Source organism: Oratosquilla oratoria, chromosome 26 (genome assembly GCF_046742065.1).
Source record: "Oratosquilla oratoria isolate Oo_2021 chromosome 26, ASM4674206v1, whole genome shotgun sequence".
NCBI classification, from domain to species: domain Eukaryota; kingdom Metazoa; phylum Arthropoda; class Malacostraca; order Stomatopoda; family Squillidae; genus Oratosquilla; species Oratosquilla oratoria.
The window spans coordinates 35,791,394-35,801,393 of NC_134802.1; positions in this window are offsets into that span (position 1 = coordinate 35,791,394).

A 10,000-nucleotide genomic window follows, 5' to 3' on the forward strand; every position below is an offset into this window, starting at 1 on the left:
GTGTCTCTGAGGACAGAAGCGATGGTTATGGACAACGAAACAATAGATACTAAAACGTGTGCATGACAAAAAAAAAAAAGAAGGAACATTACTTTTATCTCCTACTGTGCAGTTGGAATCATACAAACTGCTGCTGTTGCAGTTGTTGTGGTCAGCGATGATTACCCGGCGCCTCGTTGGTCCAAACGTCTGCGTCTTGATGTGATCAAATATCGATCTAAAGGCGAAGAGCTCTTTCAAGAAGTCCTACGCAAGGTCGTAAATACTGGTAACTTAGGACAGGAAGGAGGAGGAGGAGGAGGAGGAAGATATTGAAGAGGAGGAGGAGGACAACGAGGAAGAGGACGATGACGAGGAGGAGGAGGAGGAGTAGGACGGCAACAACGAGGAGGAGGACGAGGAAGAAGACGACAACAAGGGAGAGGAAGAGAAGGAGGATGAAGAAGAGGAAGAGGAGGAGGACAACGAGGAGGAGGTGTGGCTTCATGGACACAATTAACGAAGGGTGATAAGATTTTTTTCCTCACATGTTTATTTGTGTTTGGTGCCGACTCCATTTTGGGAGATTTACACTCAAGTACGAAAAGATCGTGTGTGTGTGTGTGTGTGTGTGTGTGTGTGTGTGTGTGTATGCATATTTTCGCTCGTGTGTATGCTCCCAAACATGTATGTACATTTGCATGATTTTTGGGAGCATGGTATTTGTGCAACCATTTACGTATTTGCATTGGTGTGGTTGCCTGCTGCTGTTCCGGCGTTCGAGTGAGGTTGACCACTTCTGCTGATCCCATCTTTCCGCCTATGAAGCGAAATTGTTCCCAAGGATAGAAGCGCTGGTTATTGGCGACGATATTCATATCTCCTCGTCCTCCTCTTCCTCTCCCTCTTCTTCTTTTTTTCTTCTTTGTCCTCCTATTACTCCTCCCTCCTCTTTCTTCTCCTCTTCCTCCTTCTCCTCCTTTTCTTATTTCTGTCCGCTTTCTCCTCGTTCTCCTCTTTGTCTTCCTTCTCTTCTTCCCGCTCCTCCTCCTCCTTCTCCTTCTTCCCATTCTCCTTCCCTCTCTTCCCTCTCTCCCTTCCTCACTCTTTCCCTCACTCCCTCCCTCTTTACCTCCCCCCCCTTCCTTCCTCCCTCTCTCCCTCTCTCCCTCCGGGAGGGTCAACAAGACAGGCATCTCAGGTCGCTTTGCGTTCGTGAGGCTCAGTCGATCCTTCCTCCCGTTTCCATTGTAGTGTTTCTTATTGGAAGTCTGAGGGACTACGCTGGAAGGAGTCTTAAATGAGTCTCAGTTGTACATTCAAGACAAGGTCACGGCTGGATGTAAGAAAATATGCTTTCCCGCGTAGGATTGTCAGTGATCGGAACCAGCTGCCTGAATGGTTGACTGCAGCAAAATCAGTCAACCAATACGAGGGTAGACTTGACAAATTCTGGCAAAAATAAGAACTAAAATACGGAGGTGCTAAGATGGGAGGAAGGGTGGAGGGGTGTGGAGTGTTTTCAGGGATGAAATGGGTGGGAATGATTTTATGCCTTTTCCTTTTTGGCTACCTCCCTAGTAAGGGGGAAAAAGCCTTGGTATATGTATGTATGTAAAATACGATTATAAAGCAAAGATCCACCACAAGGTACCACAAAGTGTAAATGTGAATCTGGAGTCACAGGCGTAAGCCTCTTCCAGGAAGTCTTCTATGTGTCTATGTGTATATATGAAATGGGTTTATGTGTTTCCACTTGGCCACTTCTCTTGTAACGATGAAGGGCCTTTGGTATGTATAAATGCATACCTATCTCCTTACATACATTCATTCATGCATACATACATGTAGATATACATACATACATACATGCGTACATGTATACATACAATAATGCTTGTATACACTATATACGCACACACACACACACACACACACACACACACACACACACACACACACACACACACACATACACACACACACACACACACACACACGCACACACACATACACACACACACACACACACACACACACACACATATATATATATATATATATATAAAAACATATATATAAATATATATATATGTGTGTGTGTGTGTGTGTGTGTGTGTGTGTGCGTATGCGTGTGTGTGTGTTGATATATATGTATATACATATATATATATAATATATACATACATACATAATACATAAGTACATACATATATACATATATACATACATACATACCAAAATGCCTCTTCTCCCTCATGAGGGACCACTCAAACCTCAAAGCATACCATGAAATAGCTTTGGGCCGTGGATCCCCACCGGGGCCCTCATGAAAGAATATCAAAGAATCTTTAGGGACATTGTTGTTATGTACCGGAGTCTGACATAAAAAGGAAATACTGCGCTGAAATTAATATATTCTGCCCTCACATAGATACAGCTTAGAGAGCATAGCAAGAGAGGGACTATGGCATAGGGCGGCTGTAGATATTTGTTGCAGAAATTGCTCTTGTCTGTTCTGCCAGCAGCTCGATCTGTTTGGTTGATGTCCGGAACGATAGACCTGAACGAGGTCGGACACGTTGGTGAAAAGAGAGACAATGGCTAATTTCCTGTTGATGATTTGTTCCATTTTTTATATTATTTTATTCATTTATTTATATATTTATTTGGGACTGCGTAGCCTCTTGTAGTGATACCTATACTGAGGTGTACATTCATACATATATGCATAGATATAAACATACACGCATACACACACACGCGCACCATACACACACACACACACACACACACACACACACACACACACACACACACACACACACACACACACACACACACACACACACGCACACATGCACACGCGCACACACACATGCACACACACATGCACACACACACATACACACACACACACACACACACACACACACACACACACACACACACACACACACACACACACACACACACACACACACACACACACACACACACACACACACACACACACACACACACACACACACGAACACACACACACACGAACACACACACACACACACACACACACACACACACACACACACACACACACACACACACGAACACACAAAATTCATCTGGGAGATTAAAGGCTGTCGATCATGAGTTTATCACGTGATCTAAGACCACAGTGGTGAACACCCACACCCTAATGATATGGTGGCTATGGGTTTAGGATGACGTACTAATGACGTATGAGTGACGCCAAGGGCGTGACGATGGGACTGAGAACGGGACAACGAGCAGACGCGGAAAACCTGATTTGGAGACTCAGGAAGTTGGGGGCGAAGGGCAGGGGGGGCAGTGGGGGAAGGAGCTGTGGGGGGGAAGGGGAGGGGGAGTAGGAGGAAAGGGGAAAGGGAGGAGGGAAAGAAGGGAAGTGGAAGGAGAGGAGGGAAAGAGAGAAGGGGAAAGGGAGGAGAGGAAGAAGGGAAGTGGAAGAAGAAGAGGGAAAGAGAGAAGGGGAAAGGGAGGAGGAAAGGGAAAAGGGAGGAGGGGAAGAAGGGAAGTGGAAGGAGAGGAGGGGAAGGGAAAGGGAGAAGGGGAAGGAGAGGTTGGAAGGGGAAAGGGAGCAGGGGAAGAAGGGAAGTGGAAGAAGAGGAGGGGAATGGGAAGGGGGAAGGGGAAGGAGAGGTTGGGAGGGGAAAGGGAGGAGGTAAAGGGGAAGAGTCAAGAGGTAAGAAGGAAGAGGAAGGGGAAAGGGGAGAGGCAGGAATGAAGAGGGAAAGGAAAATTGAGAAATGGGAACGAAAGAGAAGTTGAAGAACAGTCCGGTGTAGACGAGGACGGAAGAGGGAGGAGGAGGAAGAAGGGAGGAGGAGGAGGAGTAGAAGGTCAAGATGGGGAAGATGTCAGGAAAGGAATGAACATAAGAACATAAGAATGAAGGAGACTGCAAGAGACCATAAGGCCTACACTAGGAAGAGAATGGGAGTAGGACTTGAAAATAGAATAGGAGGAGAAGAGGAGAGAGTAAGGATCGGAAAATAGACGAAGAAGAATGTGTAGAACTGTATGAGGAAGAACAGAAAAATAAAAAACAAAAAACAAGGAAAGAAAGAGAGGAGGACAGCAATGGGAAATATATTGTGAGAGATACAGTTTAATGACCACGATAGCGAAGCTGTTGTGTTTCGGTGGTCGAGCGATCTCTTTCATTTCAGTTGTAGTTTTCCCACTGTGATGAAAAAAATAGAATTATATTTGAGGCTGCTAACAGACTGACTGCGCATTTTTGATTTCGAATATCAAAGTGTCGCCGGCAAACTATACATTATTTGATCGTCAGCCATTACTACGGCTTCCATATGACATATCACGTTTACAGTCTCGCTTTGATGACAGCCTTGTGACGTCCCTGTGATATCCCTGTCATATCGCTGTGACATCTCTGACGTCCCTGTGACGTTCCTGTAACATCACTGTCGTATCGCCGTGACATCTATGACACTCATGTGACATCCATCAGACATCTCTGTGACATCCATGTGACGTCTTTGTGACATCCGTGCGACGTCTCTGTGACATCCGTGCGACGTCTCTGTGATATCCCTGTCATATCGCTGTGACATCTCTGACATCCGTGTGGCATCCATGTGACGTCTCTGTCATATCGCTGAGACATCTCTGACATTCATCTGACGTCTCTGTGACATCTCTGGCATCATATGCCTTCTCTGTGATATTGTGTGATATCGTGTGATATCCCTTTGATATCTCCTACATCCATTTGATACCCATGTGACATCTCTTTGATATCTCTGTGACATCCCCTTAACCTACATATTTTCTTGTGGTTAATCCAAGATTATTTTATTTTACCTAAAGGAATTGAGACCACTTTTGTCCATTAACCAAAATAAAATGCTTAGATATCGCGTCAGACAAATTACTTGAAATAAATATATATATGTATGTATATATATATATATATATATATATATATATATATATATATATATATATACATATTGTTGTTAAACACAAAGAAAAACGGAAAGCAACGGTAATTCCCCTGAAGATATGAATAACACGAATGCGCTTGGGAATTTCTGTTTCTTTCCGATTTCCTTTGTAGTTACCAGCAAAATGTTTGGATCACGTGTGTTTTTAGTGATCATGCTGTACATATATATATATATATATATATATATATATATATATATATATATATAATGTGTGCGTGTGTGTGTGTGTGTGTGTGTGTGTGTGTGTGTGTGTGTGTGTGTGTGTGTGTGTGTGTGTGTGTGTGTGTGTGTGTGTGTGTGTGTGTGCATGTTTCCTTCAGGACAATGAATTCATCAACATTAGCTGGTGTATACAAAATATAGTGAAAAATGTCTCGTAATGTAAGTCATAATCACGAAAGAACAAACGGGGAGTTTGTTGCCGCTGAGAATGAGGTTACGATTTCGGTCGTAATTGTCTGTTTGTTTGTTTGTTTGTTTGTTTGTTTGTTTGTTTGTTTGTTTGTTAGCGCTTATACGGAAGGATGAAGGAGAGAAGGGAAATGAAGATGAAGATGAAGAATATGGTTAAGAGAAAGGTGGAGGAAGAGTATTAGAGGAGAAGAGAGAAGAGATGAAAGGGAAGAAATAAAGGAAGAGAAGGAAGAGGAGAGGATAGCAATACAGAGAAGGAAGTGGAGGACACTAAGAAGTGAGAGAGGAAAAGGAGGAAAAGAGTGCGTGGATGAAGGAGGAGAAGGGAGAGAGAGTGAAGGAGGAGGAAGAGGACAAGAAGGAGGAGAGGAAGGTGGAGGGAGTGAAGGAGGAGGAGGAGGAGAGGAAGGCGGATGGAGTGAAGGAGGAGGAGACGAGAGAGGTTATCGGAGACAGAAGAGAAGGGAGAGGGAGGAGAAAGAGGAGGAGAAAGGAGAGGGAAGTGGAGGAGGAGGAGGAGGAGGAGGAGGAGAGGAAGGCGGATGGAGTGAAGGAGAAGGAGGAGACGAGAGAGGGTATCGGAGACGGAGGAGAAAGAGGAGAGAAAGAAGAGGGAAGAGGAGGAGGAGGAGGAGGAGGAGAGGAAGGCGGATGGAGTGAAGGAGAAGGAGGAGACGAGAGAGGGTATCGGAGACGGAGGAGAAAGAGGAGGAGAAAGGAGAGGGAAGAGGAAGAGGAGGAGGAGGAGGAGGAGGAGGAGGAGGAGGAGGAGGAGGAGGAGGAGGCGGCCGAGCTGTTGTCCAGGTCAGCTTGACTGCGGCAGAGGAGGCCGCAATGAATTATAGGACAGGAGGCTTCCCTCCTCCCTTGACGTCTTCCTTCACCGCCTCTCCCCCTCTCCCCCCTCCCTCTTGCCTCCTGTTCACCCCTTCACCCCCTCTCCCCCCACCCCCCAGCCTCCTGTTCACCCCCTCCCTCTGGTCTCCTGTTCACCCCTTCACCCCCTCTCCCCCCTCCCTCTGGCCTCCTGTTCACCCCTTCACCCCCTCTCCCCCTCACTTCCCCCGGCCTCCTGTTCACCCCTTCACCCCCTCTCCCCCCACCCCCGGCCTCCTGTTCACCCCTTCACCCCCTCTCCCCCTCCCCCCGGCCTCCTGTTCACCCCTCCCCCCTCCCCCGGCCTCCTGTTCACCCCCCCTCCCCCGATCTCCTGTTCACCCCTTTCCCCCCCTCACCTCTCCCGGCCTCCTGTTCACCCCTTCACCCCCTCTCTCCCCTCCCCCCGACCTCTTCTTCATCCTCCTCCTTCCCCTCCACTCCATCCTCCCTCCCTCACTGCCCTGCTTGTTATCTCTCTCCTGCGCCCCTAATCCGCTTCAGTTTTCTTGGAGAAGAGCCGAGGGGGGGGGGGGAGGGGGGGCTATTGTTTTATTATTCTTTGACCTTCACAACCTTTCGACTTTTCGGCTTCTTCCACTTCTAACTTTCGAGGAGGACTTCTCGACTTCCTACTCCTCCTCCAAATCCTCCACCTCCAAATCATCATCCTCCGAATCCTCCTCCTCCGAATCCTCCCCCTCCGAATCCTCCCCCTCCAAATCCTCCTCCCCCAAATCCTCCTCCCCCAAATCCTCCTCCTCCAAATCTTCCTCTCCCAAATCCTCCTCCTCCAAATCCTCCTCCTCCAAATCCTCCTCCTCTAAATCCTCCTCCAAATCCTTCTCCTCCAAATCCTTCTCCAAATCCTTCTCCTCCAAATCCTTCTCCTCCAAATCCTTCTCCTCCAAATCCTTCTCTTCCAAATCCTCCTCCAAACTTTCCTCCTCCAAATCCTCCTCCTCCAAACCCTCCTCCTCCAAATCCTCCTCCAAATCCTCCTCCTCCGAATCCTCTCCTCCAAATCCTCCTTCAAATCCTCCTCCTCCAAATCCTCCTCCTCCGAATCCTCCTCCTCCAAATCCTCCTCCTCCGAATCCTCCTCCTCCAAATCCTCCTCCTCCAAATCCTCCTCCTCCAAATCCTCCTCCAAATCCTCCTCCAAATCCTCCTTCTCCAAATCCTCCTTTCTTCAAATCCTCCTCCAAATTCTCCTCCTCCAAATCCTCCTCCAAATCCTTCTCCTCCAAATCCTCTCCCTCCAAATCCTTCTCCTCCAAATATTTCTCTTCCAAATCCTCCTCCTCTGAATCCTCCTACTCTTGAAATTGCCAAATTGTATGTTATTCGCTCTAACTTACGTTTTCTCAAAGAAAAGGAAGAAAACAGAGGAAATAAAAAAGGGGGGGAGGTACGGGGGAGGGTTAGAGCCTGAGGGACTGGCCAATGGGATCTTCTGCTGGGACAGCAGGGGTCGTTATCTCCCACCTAGGGGAACACCCAACAACAACAACAACAACAACAACAACAACAACAACAACAACAACAACAACAACAAACAACAACAACAAACAACAACAACAACACACAACAACAACAACAACAACAACAAACACAACAACAACAAAAACAACAACAACAACAACAACAAACACAACAACAACAAACACAACAACAACAAACAACAACAACAAACACAACAACAACAAACAACAACAACAACAAACACAACAACAACAAACACGACAACAACAACAACAAACAACAACAACAACGACAAACACAACAATAACAACAACGACAAAAAACAACAACAACAAACAACAACAGCAAACACAACAACAACAACAACAACAACAACAACAACAACAACCGCAGACTCGTTCTCACACCTCACCCTATCACAAATCTCCCTCACTCTTAGCCTCCCCTTCTTCATCTTTACCACTGCCAAATGTCACCCTCGTTACTGCACCTCCAACTCTCACCCTAACCCTCACCCTAGTTCTCTCTCTCTCTCCTCTTTTTCTCTCTCTTCTCTCTCTCTTCCTCTCTCTCTCTTCTTTTTCTCTCTCCTCTCTTCTCCCACCTTTTTTCTCTCTTCTCTCTCTTTTCTCTCTCTCTCTCCTCTCTTTTCCTCTCTTCTCTCTTTCTCTTCTCTCTTCTTTTTCTCTCTCTTCTCTCTCCCTCTCTCTCTCTCAGTCACCCTCGACTTCGCTCGAAGCCCTACATTGGATGTTCACATTCACCCTTACCCTCATAGTCACGCCCAACATTAACCTCCAGTCACACTGACCCTTGACGTTCACTTCACCTTCACCCTAAGTCTCACCCTCACTATCACCATCACCCTTGATCTCACCTTCGTCACATTCACCTTCAGCTTTTATTCATTCTCATCCACAAGTTCCTTCTTACAGCCTCTCTCATCCTCAACCTCATAATCGCTCACCCTTACCTCCACCCTCACCCTCATCCTAATTCTCATTTTCACCCTCATCCTTATATTGACTCACCTGCACCTTCATCCTCATCCTCACCCTGACCTCCACCCTCACTCTCACCCTAATCCTCATTTTCACCCTCATCCTCATTCTCACCCTGACCTCCACCCTTACCCTCACCCTAATCCTCATTTTCACCCTCATCCTTATATTGACTCACCTGCACCTTCAGCCTCATCCTCACCCTGACCTCCACCCTCACTCTCACCCTAATCCTCATTTTCACCATCATCCTCATTCTCACCCTGACCTCTACCCTCACACTCACCCTATTCCTCATTTTCACCCTCATCCTCATATTCGCTCTCCTACACCTTCAGCCTCATCCTCACCTTGACCTCCACTCTCACCCTAATCCTCACTTTCACGCTCATCCTCATTCTCACCCTTACCTCCACCCTCACCCTAATCCTCATTTTCACCCTCGTCCTCATATTGACTCACCTACACCTCAGCCTCATCCTCACCCTGACCTCCACTCTCACCCTAATCCTCATTTTCACGCTCATCCTCATTCTCACCCTTACCTCCACCCTCACACTTACCCTGTTCCTTATTTTCACCCTCATCCTCACATTGACTCACCTACACCTTCATCCTCATCCTCACCCTGACCTCTCACCCACACCTCCATCACCCTATTCCTCTTTTTCAACCTCATCCTCGTTCTCACCCTGACCTCCACCCTCACCCTAATCCTCATTTTCACCCTCATATTTACTCACCTACCCCTTCATCCTCATCCTCACCCTGACCTCTCACCTTCACCTACCTCACCCTCACCTGTTCGTCTCCTTGATCCCAAAACTTTCTTCGTTATGATACTCAAAGGCTTTGTCTCTCATCTTCAGACTTCCGCGTCATCACCCTAAAGTCTCTCTCCTCCTCCCCCTTCTCCTCCTCCTCTTTCTCCACCTCCTCTTCCTCCTCTTCCTCCTCTTTCTCCTCCTCCTCCAGCTTCTCCACCCCTCCTCCACCCCTCCTCCTCGTCTTTCTCCTTCTCCTCCTCTTCCTCCTCCTCCACCCCTCCTCCTTCTCCTCCACCCCTCCTCCTCCTCCTCCTCTTTCTCTTCCTTCTCTTCCTTTTCTTCCTCCCAATTTCCTCATCTTGTTGCAACGCCTTAGTCTCATTTGTGTTGTCCTGCTCTTTTTCCTCTACAGTTCCCTCCTCCTCCTCCTCCTCCTCCTCCTCCTCCTCCTCCTACAGCTCTT